The following is a 20,213-nucleotide window of genomic DNA, read 5'->3' as shown; positions in this document are numbered from 1 at the left end:
CAGCAGTGATCACTGTACTCTGCCTGCAGTCAGTGTTGATGGGGAATGAAGCAACTTTCTTTCCTTCCACTCGTGGTGGAAGGAAAAAAAAATTGCATAATCTATGGAGTCACCCAATATGGCACAGGCTAGTAGAATGCATTTGTACTGCCTGCTGATCTTGAAAATAACTGTTAAAATAGTTCAGAATTTGGTACGTTTGATGCATTTATTGTTAAAAGAATCACATCCAAAAACACAAATATTTACTGAATTATGATGAATTTTAAGGTAAAGGATAAAGGAAAAAAAAAAAAAAAAAAAAAACTTTCACAGCATTTGCAGAAGGTTTCCTCACCCTTCCTCCCATCCTCTGTTGTACACTCACACAGCTTTGCGCTGCAATATTTACCTGCGGCCGGTGCAACTTTCCTAAGCACTTACCACCACTATACCAATGCACAACTTCTGTACTCTCTGCAACTAATTTGACAAACCCCTAGGAATTCGTCAAGGTAATGAACCAGCACACTTCTCCTAGTACATATTTAAAAAAATAAAAATAAAAAGCGAACGCAGTCTTTCAGAGGCTTGCTATTGGGGCACTCGGTGGCGGGAGCCAGGACCACTGGCAGGGGACCCAAGCATATCTTTACGTTCAATCAAAACAGATTCAGATTAAAAAAAACAAACAAAAAAACCTTATTCTTAATAAATAGCTATGGTTCAAAATCGGACTACAGTGTTCCCTAAAACAGGAGGCGTTTTCCTTGGACTTCCATGCAACAGACACTCTAATTGTGAGCCCAGACACTGTTGTACTGCAAAACCTGCCCTTCTCTTCACCCTTCTCCCCTGAGGTCTGTTACAGAGCCCTAGAAGAAGAAATAATGGACAATATAAATATTTATAAATGACTCAAAGCATAATGGCATGTTAACAGGAGAAGGAATAAATAATTCAGGAGACATCTGCAGCTAATAATTATATAACACTTGGCAGTATGGGCTTTGGACATGTGGACCATCAAAGGCCATGTGCCCAAAACAGTAGCAACGAGTGTACAGTATGATTGATAGCAGCCGTTATCTACTTGTTATTCATTTTATAAGCAGAGATCAGCCATGACAAAACGGGACACCAGTGATTCCCCAAAGGCAAGTGGCAAATGGATATCTTCTAAAACAAGAAACCCAAACAATAACCAAAAGTGTGTGTGTGTGTGTGTGTGTGTGTGTGTGTGTGTGTGTGTGTGTGTGTGTGTGTGTGTGTGTGTGTGTGTGTGTGTGTGTGTGTGTGCTGCACGATTCTGGATAAAATGAGAATCAAATTTTTTTTGCTTAGAAGATAGATCACGATTCTAGCGGCGTAACATCTTTCACATTAAAACTAAAAAAAAAAAAAAAAAAAAAAAATTGGACTAACTTTACCGTTTTTTTTTTTTTTTATTATTAATTGAAGCGTATTTTTTTCATAAAAAAATAGCACTTGAAAGACCGCTGGGCAAATACAGTGCGACATAAAATATTGCAGCAATTGCCGTTTAATTCTCTAGGGTCTCTGCTAAAATATATATAATGTTTGGAGGTTCCAAGTAATTTCCTAGCAAAAAATATTGATATTAACTTAGGAAACAAGTTTCAGAAAAAGATTTGGACTTTAACCGCTTCCCGACTGCCTCACGCCCATATACGTCGGCAGAAGGGCACGTACAGGCAAAATCACATTTGGCCTTTAAGAGGTGGCAGGGGCGCTCTCGCGCACCCGCAGGAAGCTCCGCGAGTCTGGTCACAGGTTACGCTGACTCGATCGCCTCACGGAGAGGAAGAACGGGGAGATGCTGATGTAAACAGCATCTTTCCGTTCTGCCTAACAAGTGACACTAATTTCTGCTCACTGTGATTGGAGCAGTGATCTGTAAAACACAGCCATGCCCCCTCCCCCCCCCCCCCCAGTTAGCAACACGCCTATAGGACACACTTAACCCCTACACTGCCTAGTGGTTAACCCCTTCACTGCCAGTGTCATTTACACAGGAATCAGTGCATTTGTATAGCACTGATTGCTGTATAAATGACAATGGTCAAAGTGTTTCCTGTGAAGGGTGGAGCTACACTCTCTCCAAGGCGCTGTCCTGAAAGGCGAGGGGAGAAAAATGTTTGCCTATAGTTCTATTTTAAAGAGTTTCAGCAAATTGAGCTACAGTAACTATTCTATTGGATCAGACTACACAGGTTAGACTTCATTCCCCACATGCATCAACAAGCTTTGCATGCCCCACGACTCTGTAGTCGATTCACCAGTTATGCTTCCCTGGATCACTTTAGCGGGTCCAGACCACTGCAGACCAGGAACATCCTGCAAGAACTGCAGTTTTTGTGTTGAACCACAGGAATCCCAAAGGGCTCTTCCATGTGGGTTTTTATGCATGGATCAAAAAAACTCTGCATCAGACTCTGGGATGCCTGTGAAGGTCCGTGCAGCCGGGGTCTGTCATTGATTTCAACAGGCTGTCTTCATGCCCCTGTATGGAACACCTGTGCAGCCCAGGCAGTTGAAGATGGCCCTTCACACAGACATATTATGCCCATGTGAATGAGGCCTTAAATTGCACTTGCATGGAGGATTATCTGTTCTCAATAGACTCAAAGAGATGTGAAACAAACACACCGTCACACTCAAATGCGGAAATGGAGAGGAATATTGACTGGAAATTTTTTCCAGGTCTGATCCGTACAGTACTTAGGGGCCACTCATAGCGTTGCAGACCTTTGTCCAATAAGGGAAGTCTTTAATATTGAAAAAAAAAAAAATTAAAAGCCTATTACCCAGGACATCAGGTTAATGCGTTTTGAGGGCTATACCCTCTTCTTCAGGGCTCTGTGGAAGAGGGTCTATCCCTCAAAATGCATCAGCCTACATGCATTTTGTTGTGGAGCGCTGAAGAAGTCGTCTTTTTTTTGGTCATCAAGGTTATGGAGGTCCTAAGAAACCTCTCTCAATGACTTCGATATACAGTAGGCTTATGATTTTATTATTCCTTTTTTAATTTAAAAATGGAGCACCCGGAGGAAACACACACAGGGAGAACATGCAAACTCCAGGCAGGTAGTGTCATGGTTGGGATTGAAACCAGCACTGCTAGGCAAGAGTGCTACCCACTACACAACTGTGCCACCCAAATTGTATTTCATTTGGGTACGGCGTCGCACGACCATGTAAATTGTCAGTTAACCAGTTAAGGACTGAGCCTCTTTTTGAGATGTGTTGTTTACAAGTTAAAAACAGTTATTTATTTTTTTGCTAGAAAATTATACTTGGAACCCCCAAACACTATACATTTTTTTCTAACACCCTAGAGAATAAAATGGCGGTTGTTGCAATACTTTGTATTTGCACAGCAGTCTTACAAGCGCACTTTTTTTGTAAAAAATATTTTTTCATTAAAAAAAAAATAAAACAGTAAAGTTAGCTAAATTTTTTTCATATTGTGAAAGATAACGTTATGCAGAGTAAATTGATACCAAACATGTCACGCTTCAAATTTGCGCCCGGTCGTGGAATGACGACAAACATTTACCCTTAAAAATCTCCATAAGCGACGTTTAAAAAAAAAAAATAAAAAATGCTACAGGTTGTATGTTTTAAGTTACAGAGGAGGTCCAGGGCTAGAATTATTGCTCTCGCTCTACCGATCGCAGCAATACCTCACACCGTTTTCATATTTTCATATGCACGCGCTACCCACATATGCGTTCGCTTATGCATGCGAATTTGGCGGGATGGGTACATTATTTTAGCTTTTATTTTTACACCGTTTTAAAAAAACTCATATACACTATTAGACTTTTTTTTGCAGATTTTTGTCTTCAGATTTACCAACAACATATATGAGGTCAAATCTGAAGGAGTTTCAATTTGTATGCAATCAGGCCCTTGCACTACATGGTTTTGGTAAATCCGAAGACAGAAATCTACAGAAAATCTAATAGTGTGTATGAGGCCTAACTTTTAGGAACCTCTTCTGCTGATGTCAACAGGAGTCAAATAGCTTGGCTCTTCAGAATTGCTATGACTAGATTGCTCTACCCTACGCTATAAGAATTTGTCTACCTCCAACTAGGAAGCATCGAACAATCAATAATGCATATACTTTTTCTGTGGCCTCTGAGAATAACCTATATTAATACTTCTAAATGTGCCCTGAAAAGTAAAATTCAGAAATGGCTTTACGCTTCCACAACAGTACAAGCAAATACCATGATTTCTCTATTGTTCTGCCCATCTGACAAAAGGCTGAGAGTGATATCTGCCTTCTTCAGTGAAGCAGAACACTGGAACCTGCAATTGTCACAATACATTTTATCTAAAACAAGTTGGATTAGTCTGTTAAACAAGGAGGTTCTGAATGTTTTTACAAATTCTTACATCTGGAAGAATAACGTTTCTGAAATCTGTGCCAACAAGCAAGTATAAGTAATGAGCTAACAGAATGAAACATGAACAAAATATAAGACTGATCGTGCATGGAGTGAATATTCATGGCTTCTTTGCCCATTACTGGCCCACTTCAATGTCGACAGATATGCTTGGCTGAAATGAAAGATGGGGATGTACCAGAGCTGCACTGGCAAATCTATATGATTCTAGGATTCTCCATATAAATCCTATATTCATGTTAAAGCGGGGGGGTTCACAGCCAGGCACCCACTGCGCATGCGGCGCCGCGATTGGTCGCGCAATCATCTGGGACCTGACACGTGTCCCAGATGATTGACAAGAGGGAGGGGGCAGAGCTGAGCCCTTCCTGTGCTGAGGGGAAGTAACGTCAAGAGCCCAGGCACCATTTTAAGCCCTGGTTCCCACCAGTGCGATCATGTAATTCGACAGTTCAAAATCGCATGACAATTCGCACCCTATTTCCAGAAATAGACAATGAAATTGCCGATCCAAATCCTACTGATCTGCGGCTTTGAAATTATGCTTAAAGCAGAACTTCGGTCATTTTTTCAACTTTCCATCTATTAAATCTTCTGCCCTTGTTGATTTAACTTTGGATAGTAAAAAAAAATTTCTGCCAGTAAATCCCTAAGGCCCCTTTCACATGGGGAGGATTAGTAATGATCCGCCCCGTGATGATCCGCTCGCTCAGCGGGGATCGCTTCGTTGTCCCCGCTGAGCCGGCTGCGGACAGGGCGGTCTCCGCACACTGTGCGGGGACCGCCCTGTCAGCTTTCTTCTATGGGGATCGGATGCGCACAAACCTCCTGTCCGTGTTCATCCGATCCGTTCTGCAGACGGATAGAAAAATAGGATTTTCCTCCGTCTGCAGAATCGGACAGTAGCGGAGGCGGACGAAATCGGGTGTCTGCGGATGTCTGCTATCCCATAGGGATGAATGTATGCCCGTATTTCATCTGCAAACGGATGGATGAAATACGGACATATCGTCCGCATGTGTGAAAGGGGCCTTAGACTGCTTTCACACTGAGGCACTTTACAGTGCTAAAAAATAGCACCTGTAAAGAGCCTCTCCTGTCTCTCCAGTGTGAAAGCCCGAGTGCTTTCACACTGGAGCGGTGCGCTTGCAGGACTGTAAAAACAGTCCTGCAAGCAGCATCTTTGCAGCGCTGTAGGAGTGGTGTATACACTGCTCCTAAAGCGTCCCTGTCCATTGAAATGAATAGGGCAGCACCACCGGCATAGCTTTGCAACCCTTTTTCAGATGCTAGCGGGGGTTAAAAGCGCACCACTAGCGGCCGAATATAGACGCTAAAACAACGGTAAAGCGCCGCTAAAAATTTAAAGAGCTGCAGAGCTGGAGGTGCGAGTCTGTAAATCCAGGAAGTGAACAGGCAGCAGCTTCAGCTGCCCACAGTTAAAATTGCTACAATCAGACTCAGCAGAGGGAGATTTCTGCAGCATATTTGGCAAGTACAAAATCACAGAATATATAAAATAATATGCAAAGTGGTTGGAGGGATACTTATGAACGGCAAACAGACTGCAGTTTCTCTTTAAAGCTGAAATGTTTTTTTTCTTTTTACAAATACTGCAGCTGCTGACTTTTAAATTATGGACACTTACCTGTCCAGGGCGCCCACGATGTCAGCACCTGAAGCTGATCGGCTCTCGGGTGCTGCCGCCACCATCTTCGGTAAGGGAAACAGGAACCTTGCGGCTTCACCTCCCGGGTCCTTACTGCGCATGTGCAAGTTGCGCTGCGAAATCCGGATGATCCCTGCTGTCTCTGGGACCCGTGTGTTTCTCAGCAGATGGCAGCGCGGGGGGGGGGGGGGGGGGGGGGATGGGAAGAGGCCTAGACTCCCAGGTATCTGCACCCTCCACCCCCCTGAAAGGTGCCAAATGTGACACCGGAGGGAAGAAGGGTCTTGAAAAGCGGAGGTTCCATTTTTGTGTGAACCTCTGCTTTAAAGTGGTTCTATAGTCAAAACGTTAACTTTTACCTACAGGTAAGCCTATAATAAGGCTTACCTGTAGGTAAAAAAAAAAAAAAAAAAAAAAAGGAAGATCTCCTAAACCGTTCCCCCTGCAATTAGCCGCTGACTGCAGCAGCGCAGGCGCACAGGGGATTCTCAGCTGACAGCCCAGCAGACGCCGGACCTTGCGGCTCCATCCACTCACAGCACTGGAGCCGCGATATCCGGAAGACACGCCAAGGCAACATGTCAGCTACCTCGGCGTGGACCTACTGAGATACTGATGCCACGTTCTAGGGTAAGTATTTCATAATGAGCTAGTAATGTCTTCTTCATTAATAATATATAGGAGTAGCACAATAAAAGGAAGATAGAATATACAAATTTTGGATATTTGATGTCTGGACAAATGTCATTTGAAAGTGCTTCAAAATTGTGTTTGTTTTTATCATTTGATTTTTGAATGAATATAATTTTCTGAACATAAACCACGTACACGGCTAGAAAATCATAGGTTCAAGAAAAAGTTTCTATCCTACTCCTTCGATTTATCTTCTCACTGTGGATAAAAATGAATGTCGATTTGACCCCACGAATGATTTCTAGAAGAATCCTACTAGAGTATAACCAGCTTAAGAAAAAAATAGGAATCCAAAGACTACAAGCCAAACTGTGGGTACATTGGATAGAAAACTTGTACTATGTTATATGCCAAAAACAAAACTGCATCAGCAAAGTAATCCTGTACCCAAGTCCAATGTGCAAAGGTGCATACCATAGGAAGGGCAAAAAGCCCGGACTCTTGATTAATGCAACATATGATTGGATAAGTCATCTATTCCATATATCTTAGACTGAGACAGACAAAATTTAACATTTAACACACAAATGTCTGTTGGCAACTATTAAGGCTCCATTCACACTTGTGCGACTTGCCATGCAACTTTGGACACTGAAGTCACATGGCAAGTTGCAACCCCTTTTTATTTTAATGGTAACCAAATACGTGCAACTTAAAGTCGCAGTGAATTTAAAAAAGGTTCCAGCACTACTTTGGTCCCACTGTCATGCGGCTTAGGTGTTGTAGACTTCAATGTAAACCCTCAAAAGATGCATGAAAGTCGCGCCTGAATGTTATACATGCGACAGTTGTGCAACCATTGTCTTATCACTGGTCAAAGCCAAAGTTTCATCCAAGTCACACCCCTCCAAAGTTGCACTCCAAAGTCGTGTGAATGGAGCCTAATGCCGTGTACACAGGAGCGGACTTCTCGTCGGACTGAACTCCGAAGGACTTTTCGATGGAGTTCCGCCGAAATGGACTTGCCTACACATGATCACACCAAAGTCCAACCGTCTAGAAAGCAAGGACTTACAATGGGACTAGAAAAAGGAAGTTCAATAGCCAGTAGCTGCCCTTGCATCGTTTTTGGTCTGTCGGAACAGCATACAGACAAATGGTTTTCCCAATAGGAACTGGTTCCAACGGAAAGATTTGAAACATGTTCTATTTCTAGGTCTGTCAGAATTTTTGAAAAAAAAAAAAAAAGTCAGACAAAGCCCACACACAAGCGGAATGTCCGACAGAATAATTCCGTCTGACCTTTTCTGCCATAAAGCCCGCTCGTGTGTACGCAGCATAAGTTGGTCAAACACATACATGACAATCTGACTGGACAATTACCTTCAATTTACAAAAAAACATGTTTTACACCAGTGCTGCCAATTAGTGCCCACCAGTGCCTTCTCATCAGTGTCACCTATCAGTAGCAATTAGCACCCACCAGTACAGCCTCATCAGCTCACATCAGTGAAGGAGGAAAAATTACCGGTGTGTAAAATGTAATACAACTATGCAAATGTTTGGGGTTTTTTTTTTTTTTTTTCAAAATTGTCGTTATTTTTTATATTTTGCAAAAAATAAAAAACCCAGTGGTGACTGAACACCACCAAAAGAAAGCTCTATTTGTGTGAAAAAATGGAGTTACTTACTGGTAACGTCTTTTCCAGGAGTCTCTCAAGACAGCCGCCGAGGTCTCTCATAGGCGACTGTCCTGAAAGACGATCTGGGGAAAAAAAAACGATATACATTTAATTTGGGTACAATGCTGTATAACCGTGCTATTGTTGTTAAAAGTGCAACAGTGCTAAAAGCTGCAAATTGGCCTGGGCAGGATAGGAGTAATAGTGCCCAGTATGCAAGTGGTTAATTAAGCAAGCTGAAGTTAGAAGCCGATTGGCTTACCATGCACAGCTTCACCAAATTTTGCACTCTCCCGTTTTTGTAAATCAATCCCACTGCTCTTTCCTTATCATTTTTCCTATATGCAGAATTGTAGTTCTCTATACACACTGCTATTCAAAATCAATTCATATACAATACAAACACAGCCTCATCAATAGAGGCCTCTATTGATGGCCTCATCAACACAAGTATTGTGCTCATTGCCTCAACATAAACAGTATGAACTTCTCATACACGTAGGAACTAACCAGGTAAATATACAGCATATGGAAAATGTTGCTTCAGATAAAGCAAATAACATAGTTTCCATCCATGTTTTAGATGTAAATATTAAAGTCATTGTTGTTTGTAAAGCTACTTACCTCTACTGTGCAGTTAGTTTTGCACAGAGCGGCCCTGATCCTCATCTTCTGGGGTACCTCGTGGCTCTCGCTGCTCCTCTCCGCATCGTATAATGCCCCAGGAGAAGCGTTACCTTGGGGGCAAGCTCCAGAATCCAGCATTCGGCATCCATAGATGCTGAGCATGGGACTCTGCCCCGCACCCTGGCACCCACGTCACTGAATTTGATTGACAGCAGGGGGAGCAATGGCTGCTCTTCTATCAATCTATCCAATCAAGAGTCGAGAACCCCAGACAGAGGAAGAGCGCATCTCCGCTGTGGGAAATTCCAGGGCTCAGGTGAGTAAAACAGGGGGGGGGGGGGGGTCACTAGAAGACGTTTTTTTCACCTTAATGCATCCTATACACGTGGGTTTACAACCCCTTTAAGAAAAGCAAAAACATTTTTGAAACAGATGCACTAACAATCACTGTTGATTTTTGAAAAATGTGTATTAGGCCCCTTTCACACACACAGAGCGGACTACGATTAGATCAGCAGGGGATCTGTCCACTATTTCCCTGCGGATGACAGGTCTGTGCCCACTCCGTTTTTGCAGAGCGGACACAGACAGCTCTGCGGGCAGCTGGAAGTAAATTGACTCTGCTGTCTGTTTACACCTGAATGCCCTCCACAAGGAAGGAGGACAAATCACCTCCTCACGTTCCAGCGATACTGGTATTCATGTCAATACTAAGCATTTGCACGAGTACTTGTGCAAATGTTTCAATACTAGAACATAAGACATATGTGTGGGTGGTTTTGTAGTGCGATTTCATTCAGTGATTCATGTGAATTGTAGTGTATGAGATAAGAAGATCGCACACTTAACTGGACTGAAATCGCACTTCAGCCGGGCCGCACATATGTGAACAGGCTGTAAAAACTCACTGAAACGCACATGAAAACAATAGTGAAACTGATGTCTCTGCGAGTGAAATCTGCGCAGGTTTTTCATCGGTTTTCATGAATTTATGGCGCAAATGAGCTCTAGAAAAAAAAACAAAAAACAAAAAAACAGGTATTGGTAATTGTTATCCACGAGTACTTGAGAAGTATCAGTACTCCTACTTGGCCTTAAAAAAACTGGTAACAGGGCATATCAAACAAAAACAAAGAAAAAATCCCAGCTCAACTTACCAGCCAGCAACAAGCCAAGCTGTCCTAACAGTTCACGTTAAAAACAGGGGCTTCGTTTGAGCACATTTGCAAATACATTCGTAAGCTGCAGGGCTGTGACAAGGTACCCCAGTATTATCCGCAGACGGGACAATTCAGTTTGTTGAAGGCTGGTTGGTAAGTTAAGCTGGGAATTTTTCTTTGTTTTTGTTAGATACGGGTCATCCTTCCATGTGCTCCTTGGTGTTAAAGTGTTACTAAACCCACAACAGTAAAATCAGTCTGTATATGCAGCAAAGAATGCTTCTTATACTCACGGTGGAACTTAAGGGGTTAATCTTCTGCATTGTGTAAAAAAGGCTGTTTTATCCTGTATGCACAGATCCTTGCCTCCTGCACTGTCTATCAGAGATAGCCAGGTCATATAATATTGACATCATACATGTGGGTGTGTATACAGGCTGCAGTGGAAATCTCCTCCTTCCTGATCTCTCAGAACTGGAGAAACTGTGCAGTTTATCATGTAACTGTGGTATATCACTTTAAGGCCAGTTATAGGTTGGAGCAGTTGTTTGTACTGCTGGGGATCCCTATGTCAGTTTACACCCACTGGTCCATAGGAGTGAATAGATGGTCAAATCAGGTTTGCCTGAAAAACTTTCAGGCAGACGTGCCTAGACCCTTGGCCCGAAAGTGGCTTTATAGTGACTGTTCACAACAACTGTAGCACATGTATGCGAATTCAGCCTAAAATGTCCTCAGTTTATATATCCGTTCCTTTACAAGGGGAAGCAAAATGTATTGCATAGGCAAGAACAAATAAGAGCAAGCCAGAAGACAAGTCTCATGGTGTATTACCACATTTATCACCCTATAATAATTCATTTACAAATCCCAGAAGCCAGGTGATCAATGCTGGCTCCTAAGTTTTGAGATCAATGGAGTTGGCCTGCTGGCTCCTGGATTGGAAAGACTGGCTCCGAATTCCATTATCATTTTTCCATCACTGCTATAAATCAAACACAAGATCCTGAAAGAACAACGACCTTCCTTAGTTTGTAACACAATGCGTGTTATTTACTAAAGGCAAATCCACTTTGCACTAGAAGTGCACTTGGCAGTGCAGTCGCTGTAGAGCTGAGTGGAAGCTCTGCTGATTTTATCATCCAATCATGTGCAAGCTAAAATGCTGTTTATTTTCCTCATATGTCCCCCTCAGTTCTACTACTACTGCACATTTTCTAGTGCAAAGTGGATTTACCTTTAGTAAATAACCCCCACTCTCTTAGATGATCCAAGAAGCATCAGACACAGAAGCAGTTCCTAGGAGTGCATCTGCTGCTGGCTGTCCGAAGCTGAAAAACAGTTTTATAAAGAAGTGACATCATCATTGTATGGCCTTCATTTTGCTGCAGTATCAACAATATTTAATGCACAACTGTGCAAGCTCTACAAGAGTTTAAAACAAGCCATGCCTGACCTCTCCAACTGCATGTACTGTACAGCAATTCATTCTAAAAGATCAAAACAGAGGCCCTAAAGTCAGGTTTCAGTCTATGTCTAGTAGTCCACAACCACCCGGCCCTCTCTCCCCTCCCGTCCTCCTCAGTCTCCGGCCCGCTCTCCCCTCCCGTCCTCCTCAGTCTCCGGCCCGCTCTCCCCTCCCATCCTCCGGCCCTCTCTCCCCTCCCGTCCTCCTCAGTCTCCGGCCCTCTCTCCCCTCCCGTCTTCCTCAGTCTCCGGCCCTCTCTCCCCTCCCGTCCTCCTCAGTCTCCGGCCCTCTCTCCCCTCCCGTCCTCCTCAGTCTCCGGCCCTCTCTCCCCTCCCCTCCCGTCCTCCTCAGTCTCCGGCCTTCTCTCCCCTCCCGTCCTCCTCAGTCTCCGGCCTTCTCTCCCCTCCCGTCCTCCTCAGTCTCCGGCCCTCTCTCCCCTCCCGTCCTCCTCAGTCTCCGGCCCTCTCTCCCCTCCCGTCCTCCTCAGTCTCCGGCCCTCTCGCCCCTCCCGACCTCCTCAGTCTCCGGCCCTCTCTCCCCTCCTCCTCAGTTTCTGACCCGTGTATATCCTCCGGCCCCCTCTCTCGTATCCTCCGACCCCCCCTCTCTCTCTCGTATCCTCCGACCCCCCCTCTCTCTCTCTCTCGTATCCTCCGACCCCCTCTCTCTCTCTCGTATCCTCCGACCCCCTCTCTCTCTCTCGTATCCTCCGACCCCCCCTCTCTCTCTCGTATCCTCCGACCCCCCCTCTCTCTCTCGTATCCTCCGACCCCCCCTCTCTCTCTCGTATCCTCCGACCCCCCCTCTCTCTCTCGTATCCTCCGACCCCCCCTCTCTCTCTCGTATCCTCCGACCCCCCTCTCTCTCTCGTATCCTCCGACCCCCCCTCTCTCTCTCGTATCCTCCGACCCCCCCTCTCTCGTATCCTCCGACCCCCCCTCTCTCTCTCTCGTATCCTCCGACCCCCCCCCTCTCTCTCTCGTATCCTCCGACCCCCCCCCTCTCTCTCTCGTATCCTCCGACCCCCCCTCTCTCTCTCGTATCCTCCGACCCCCCCTCTCTCTCTCGTATCCTCCGACCCCCCCTCTCTCTCTCGTATCCTCCGACCCCCCCCTCTCTCTCTCGTATCCTCCGACCCCCCCCTCTCTCTCTCGTATCCTCCGACCCCCCCCTCTCTCTCTCGTATCCTCCGACCCCCCCCCCTCTCTCTCTCGTATCCTCCGACCCCCCCCCTCTCTCTCGTATCCTCCGACCCCCCCTCTCTCTAGTATCCTCCGACCCCCCCTCTCTCTAGTATCCTCCGACCCCCCCTCTCTCTCGTATCCGACCCCCCCTCTCTCTCTCTCTCTCGTATCCTCCGACCCCCTCTCTTTCTCTCGTATCCTCCGACCCCCTCTCTCTCTCGTATCCTCCGACCCCCTCTCTCTCTCGTATCCTCCGACCCCCTCTCTCTCTCGTATCCTCCGACCCCCCCTCTCTCTCGTATCTTCCAACCCCCTCTCTCTCTCGTATCCTCCGACCCCCTCTCTCTCTCTCTCGTATCCTCCGACCCCCTCTCTCTCTCTCTCTCTCGTATCCTCCGACCCCCTCTCTCTCTCTCGTATTCCTCCGACCCCCTCTCTCTCTCTCTCTCGTATCCTCCAACCCCCTCTCTCTCTCTCTCTCGTATCCTCCGACCCCCTCTCTCTCTCTCTCTCGTATCCTCCGACCCCCTCTCTCTCGTATCCTCCGACCCCCTCTCTCTCTCTCTCGTATCCTCCGACCCCCTCTCTCTCTCTCTCGTATCCTCCGACCCCCTCTCTCTCTCTCTCGTATCCTCCGACCCCCTCTCTCTCTCTCTCTCTCGTATCCTCCGACCCCCTCTCTCTCTCTCTCGTATCCTCCGACCCCCTCTCTCTCTCTCTCTCTCTCTCGTATCCTCCGACTCCCTCTCTCTCTCTCTCGTATCCTCCGACCCCCTCTCTCTCTCGTATCCTCCGACCCCCTCTCTCTCTCTCGTATCCTCCGACCCCCTCTCTCTCTCTCTCTCGTATCCTCCGACCCCCTCTCTCTCTCTCTCGTATCCTCCGACCCCCTCTCTCTCTCTCTCTCTCGTATCCTCCGACCCCCTCTCTCTCTCGTATCCTCCGACCCCCTCTCTCTCTCGTATCCTCCGACCCCCTCTCTCTCTCGTATCCTCCGACCCCCTCTCTCTCTCGTATCCTCCGACCCCCTCTCTCTCTCGTATCCTCCGACCCCCTCTCTCTCTCGTATCCTCCGACCCCCTCTCTCTCTCGTATCCTCCGACCCCCTCTCTCTCTCGTATCCTCCGACCCCCTCTCTCTCTCGTATCCTCCGACCCCCTCTCTCTCTCGTATCCTCCGACCCCCTCTCTCTCTCGTATCCTCCGACCCCCTCTCTCTCTCGTATCCTCCGACCCCCTCTCTCTCTCGTATCCTCCGACCCCCTCTCTCTCTCGTATCCTCCGACCCCCTCTCTCTCTCGTATCCTCCGACCCCCTCTCTCTCTCGTATCCTCCGACCCCCCCTCTCTCGCATCCTCCGACCCCCTCTCTCTCTCGTATCCTCCGACCCCCCCTCTCTCGCATCCTCCGACCCCCCTCTCTCGCATCCTCCGACCCCCCCTCTCCCCTTCCCACGACCCCCCCTCTCTCGCCTCCTCCGACCCCCCCTCTCTCGCCTCCTCCGACCCCCCCTCTCTCGTATCCTCCTCCGACCCCCCCTCTCTCGTATCCTCCTCCGACCCCCCCTCTCTCGTATCCTCCTCCGACCCCCCCTCTCTCGTATCCTCCTCCGACCCCCCCCCTCTCTCGTATCCTCCTCCGACCCCCCCCCTCTCTCGTTTCCTCCTCCGACCCCCCCCTCTCTCGTTTCCTCCTCCGACCCCCCCCTCTCTCGTATCCTCCTCCGACCCCCCCCTCTCTCGTATCCTCCTCCGACCCCCCCCTCTCTCGTATCCTCCTCCGACCCCCCCCTCTCTCGTATCCTCCTCCGACCCCCCCCTCTCTCGTATCCTCCTCCGACCCCCCCCTCTCTCGTATCCTCCTCCGACCCTCCCCTCTCTCGTATCCTCCTCCGACCCCCCCCTCTCTCGTATCCTCCTCCGACCCCCACCTCTCTCGTATCCTCCTCCGACCCCCCCCTCTCTCGTATCCTCCTCCGACCCCCACCTCTCTCGTATCCTCCTCCGACCACCCCCTCTCTCGTATCCTCCTCCGACCACCCCCTCTCTCGTATCCTCCTCCGACCACCCCCTCTCTCGTATCCTCCTCCGACCCCCCCTCTCTCGTATCCTCCTCCGACCCCCCCCTCTCTCGTATCCTCCTCCGACCCCCCCCTCTCTCGTATCCTCTGACCCTCTCTCTCGTATCCTCTGACCCTCTCTCTCTCTCTCGTATCCTCTGACCCTCTCTCTCTCTCGTATCCTCTGACCCTCTCTCTCTCTCGTATCCCCTGACCCTCTCTCTCGTATCCCCTGACCCTCTCTCTCGTATCCCCTGACCCTCTCTCTCGTATCCCCTGACCCTCTCTCTCTCTCGTATCCCCTGACCCTCTCTCTCTCTCGTATCCCCTGACCCTCTCTCTCTCTCGTATCCCCTGACCCTCTCTCTCTCTCGTATCCCCTGACCCTCTCTCTCTCTCGTATCCCCTGACCCTCTCTCTCTCTCGTATCCCCTGACCCTCTCTCTCTCTCGTATCCCCTGACCCTCTCTCTCTCTCGTATCCCCTGACCCTCTCTCTCTCTCGTATCCCCTGACCCTCTCTCTCTCTCGTATCCCCTGACCCTCTCTCTCTCTCGTATCCCCTGACCCTCTCTCTCTCTCGTATCCCCTGACCCTCTCTCTCTCTCGTATCCCCTGACCCTCTCTCTCTCTCGTATCCCCTGACCCTCTCTCTCTCGTATCCCCTGACCCTCTCTCTCTCGTATCCCCTGACCCTCTCTCTCTCTCTCGTATCCCCTGACCCTCTCTCTCTCTCTCGTATCCCCTGACCCTCTCTCTCTCGTATCCCCTGACCCTCTCTCTCTCGTATCCCCTGACCCTCTCTCTCTCGTATCCCCCTGACCCTCTCTCTCTCGTATCCCCCTGACCCTCTCTCTCTCGTATCCCCTGACCCTCTCTCTCTCGTATCCCCTGACCCTCTCTCTCTCTCTCGTATCCCCTGACCCTCTCTCTCTCTCTCTCGTATCCCCTGACCCTCTCTCTCTCGTATCCCCTGACCCTCTCTCTCTCTCGTATCCTCTGACCCTCTCTCTCTCTCGTATCCTCTGACCCTCTCGTATCCTCTGACCCTCTCTCTCTCTCTCGTATCCTCTGACCCTCTCTCTCTCTCTCGTATCCTCTGACCCTCTCTCTCTCTCTCGTATCCTCTGACCCTCTCTCTCTCTCTCGTATCCTCTGACCCTCTCTCTCTCTCTCGTATCCTCTGACCCTCTCTCTCTCTCTCTCGTATCCTCTGACCCTCTTTCTCTCTCTCGTATCCTCTGACTCTCTCTCTCTCGTATCCTCTGACCCTCTCTCGTATCCTCTGACCCTCTCTCGTATCCTCTGACCCTCTCTCGTATCCTCTGACCCTCTCTCGTATCCTCTGACCCTCTCTCTCTCTCTCGTATCCTCTGACCCTCTCTCTCTCTCGTATCCTCTGACCCTCTCTCTCTCTCTCGTATCCTCTGATCCTCTCTCTCTCTCTCGTATCCTCTGACCCTCTCTCTCTCTCTCTCTCGTATCCTCTGACCCTCTCTCGTATCCTCTGACCCTCTCTCGTATCCTCTGACCCTCTCTCGTATCCTCTGACCCCTCTCTCTCTCTCTCGTATCCTCTGACCCTCTCTCTCTCTCGTATCCTCTGACCCTCTCGTATCCTCTGACCCCCCTCTCTCTCTCTCGTATCCTCTGACCCTCTCTCTCTCGTATCCTCTGACCCTCTCTCTCGTATCCTCTGACCCTCTCTCTCTCGTATCCTCTGACCCTCTCTCTCTCGTATCCTCTGACCCTCTCTCTCGTATCCTCTGACCCTCTCTCTCTCGTATCCTCTGACCCTCTCTCTCTCGTATCCTCTGACCCTCTCTCTCTCGTATCCTCTGACCCTCTCTCTCTCGTATCCTCTGACCCTCTCTCTCTCGTATCCTCTGACCCTCTCTCTCTCGTATCCTCTGACCCTCTCTCTCTCGTATCCTCTGACCCTCTCTCTCTCGTATCCTCTGACCCTCTCTCTCTCGTATCCTCTGACCCTCTCTCTCTCGTATCCTCTGACCCTCTCTCTCTCGTATCCTCTGACCCTCTCTCTCTCGTATCCTCTGACCCTCTCTCGTATCCTCTGACCCTCTCTCGTATCCTCTGACCCTCTCTCTCTCGTATCCTCTGACCCTCTCTCTCTCGTATCCTCTGACCCTCTCTCTCTCGTATCCTCTGACCCTCTCTCTCTCGTATCCTCTGACCCTCTCTCTCTCGTATCCTCTGACCCTCTCTCTCTCGTATCCTCTGACCCTCTCTCTCTCGTATCCTCTGACCCTCTCTCTCTCGTATCCTCTGACCCTCTCTCTCTCTCTCTCGTATCCTCTGACCCTCTCTCTCTCTCTCGTATCCTCTGACCCTCTCTCTCTCTCTCGTATCCTCTGACCCTCTCTCTCGTATCCTCTGACCCTCTCTCTCTCTCTCGTATCCTCTGACCCTCTCTCTCGTATCCTCTGACCCCCTCTCTCTCTCGTATCCTCTGACCCCCTCTCTCTCTCGTATCCTCTGACCCTCGCTCTCTCTCTCTCTCGTATCCTCTGACCCTCGCTCTCTCTCGTATCCTCTGACCCTCGCTCTCTCTCTCGTATCCTCTGACCCTCTCTCTCTCTCTCGTATCCTCTGACCCTCTCTCTCTCTCTCGTATCCTCTGACCCTCTCTCTCTCTCTCGTATCCTCTGACCCTCTCTCTCGTATCCTCTGACCCTCTCTCTCTCTCTCGTATCCTCTGACCCCCTCTCTCTCTCGTATCCTCTGACCCCCTCTCTCTCTCGTATCCTCTGACCCCCTCTCTCTCTCGTATCCTCTGACCCCCTCTCTCTCTCGTATCCTCTGACCCCCTCTCTCTCTCGTATCCTCTGACCCCCTCTCTCTCTCGTATCCTCTGACCCCCTCTCTCTCTCGTATCCTCTGACCCCCTCTCTCTCTCGTATCCTCTGACCCCCTCTCTCTCTCGTATCCTCTGACCCCCTCTCTCTCTCGTATCCTCTGACCCCCTCTCTCTCTCGTATCCTCTGACCCCCTCTCTCTCTCGTATCCTCTGACCCCCTCTCTCTCTCGTATCCTCTGACCCCCTCTCTCTCTCGTATCCTCTGACCCCCTCTCTCTCTCGTATCCTCTGACCCCCTCTCTCTCTCGTATCCTCTGACCCCCTCTCTCTCTCGTATCCTCTGACCCCCTCTCTCTCTCGTATCCTCTGACCCCCTCTCTCTCTCGTATCCTCTGACCCCCTCTCTCTCTCGTATCCTCTGACCCCCTCTCTCTCTCGTATCCTCTGACCCCCTCTCTCTCTCGTATCCTCTGACCCCCTCTCTCTCTCGTATCCTCTGACCCCCTCTCTCTCTCGTATCCTCTGACCCCCTCTCTCTCTCGTATCCTCTGACCCCCTCTCTCTCTCGTATCCTCTGACCCCCTCTCTCTCGTATCCTCTGACCCCCTCTCTCTCGTATCCTCTGACCCCCTCTCTCTCGTATCCTCTGACCCCCTCTCTCTCGTATCCTCTGACCCCCTCTCTCTCGTATCCTCTGACCCCCTCTCTCTCGTATCCTCTGACCCCCTCTCTCTCGTATCCTCTGACCCCCTCTCTCTCGTATCCTCTGACCCTCTCTCTCTCGTATCCTCTGACCCTCTCTCTCTCTCTCTCGTATCCTCTGACCCTCTCTCTCTCGTATCCTCTGACCCTCTCTCTCTCGTATCCTCTGACCCTCTCTCTCTCGTATCCTCTGACCCTCTCTCGTATCCTCTGACCCTCTCTCGTATCCTCTGACCCTCTCTCTCTCGTATCCTCTGACCCTCTCTCTCTCGTATCCTCTGACCCTCTCTCTCTCGTATCCTCTGACCCTCTCTCTCTCGTATCCTCTGACCCTCTCTCTCTCGTATCCTCCGACCCTCTCTCTCTCGTATCCTCCGACCCTCTCTCTCTCGTATCCTCCGACCCTCTCTCTCTCGTATCCTCTGACCCTCTCTCTCTCGTATCCTCTGACCCTCTCTCTCTCGTATCCTCTGACCCTCTCTCTCTCGTATCCTCTGACCCTCTCTCTCTCGTATCCTCTGACCCTCTCTCTCTCGTATCCTCTGACCCTCTCTCTCTCGTATCCTCCGACCCTCTCTCTCTCGTATCCTCCGACCCTCTCTCGTTGTGTATCTGCCATCTCTGACAATGGCCGGTCAGTGAATGCTATGTGCGGCCTGTGGTGGTGTCGGGGACGGTCGGAGTGCTGTGCCTGTCACTAGGAGAAGTGTAGAGAGGTGGAGCCGAGGCCTTGTAGCAGAGCCTCTCCTCCCCAGTCCCCGGTCCCGGGCTCAGCCTGTCTCTGTGTGTAATGAGCGGAGTAGAGGCAGACCTCTGACTCGAGTCCTCAGTGCCGGGCTCTGCTCGGCGCCATGTAAATAACAACACACGCACCTCCATGTCACCATCCCCCTCCCCCTCCTCACACAGCACAGGCCCGGCTCCCCGCTATTACCGGACACACGGGGCCACACAGTCACCGGCCAGTCATATCAGGTGATCGGCTTCCTGTCCGGGCTCTCCCTCCTCCGCCAGCTTCCTGGGCTGCCCGATGGCTCTGCTCTGGCCCGATCACATGACCTCCGTGACGTCACCGCACAGACGGGAAGCCGCTGGGACAAACTGGTGTGGTTGTGGACTGGCTGTGTACACAATAGTGTGCTGTGTGGGATGGGCATGGGATGGGCATGGGGGGCGTAATACTGAGCCAATGGAGGGACCGCATATCTCCCAACACTGTCAGATGTATTCAGAAATTTGTACAGGACACACCTTTACCCTGAGCAATTAAAGTGGAAGTTCAAACACTTCGAAATGCCAGCTTCCCTATGTATCAGTATATCATGAATGTCAGTGGTGGCTGGTGGTCATTTTTTTTTGGGAGGGGGGTGGCAAACAGTGCACCTCCCCTCCCATCGTTTTTTTTTTTTTGCCGCCGGCCGCTAGAGGTGGAATTTAAAGAGTTAGCGCAACCCACGTTTTATACAATTGTTAAATCTTGACTTTTTGGGTACCTATTTACTCATCTCAACCTCATGTCTCATATTTAAAAATAAAAAATAAAATAGGTATTATGTGGTATTTGTGTGTACTAAAATGCATTTAAGTGTATTTTTTTCCCTGAAAATTTGCATTTAATAAACAGCTATACGAATATCGTGTGATGTAAAATATGGCAACCACCACCATTTAATTCTCTGGGGTTCCTTTTTTCAGAAAATATATCATATTTGGCTATTATAAGTCATTTTTCTAGCTAAAAAACATGTTTATTGTAGCAAGTGTGCGAGACCACAGGACTTCTTCCCAACAGCATA

The 20,213-nt window shown here is 49.1% G+C and overlaps 1 protein-coding gene across 2 annotated transcripts in view; it reads right to left on the bottom strand.

Moving 5' to 3' along the window:
* The window catches only part of RAB5A (RAB5A, member RAS oncogene family), an 84,120-nt gene extending 64,609 nt beyond the window's left edge, over positions 1–19,511 (bottom strand). The window contains exons 1-2 of one of the 2 annotated variants that reach the window (XM_077491404.1): positions 19,352–19,504; positions 8,412–8,485 (exon numbers count right to left, since the gene is read on the bottom strand). The gene's annotated coding sequence lies outside the window, so the exon portion shown is untranslated. Of the gene's footprint in view, positions 1–8,411; positions 8,486–19,351 lie in introns of both variants that reach the window. The other variant, XM_077491403.1, reaches the window with a different exon arrangement.
* Positions 19,512–20,213: the final 702 nt, after the last annotated feature.

This window comes from Lithobates pipiens, unplaced genomic scaffold (genome assembly GCF_037356315.1).
Source record: "Lithobates pipiens isolate NorthernLeopardFrog02 unplaced genomic scaffold, aLitPip1_a1.2 Scaffold_19, whole genome shotgun sequence".
In the NCBI taxonomy this organism is placed as follows: Eukaryota; Metazoa; Chordata; class Amphibia; order Anura; family Ranidae; genus Lithobates; species Lithobates pipiens.
The sequence above is the reverse complement of the archived record's forward strand: the minus strand, read 5'-3'. Positions and strand labels throughout refer to the sequence as shown.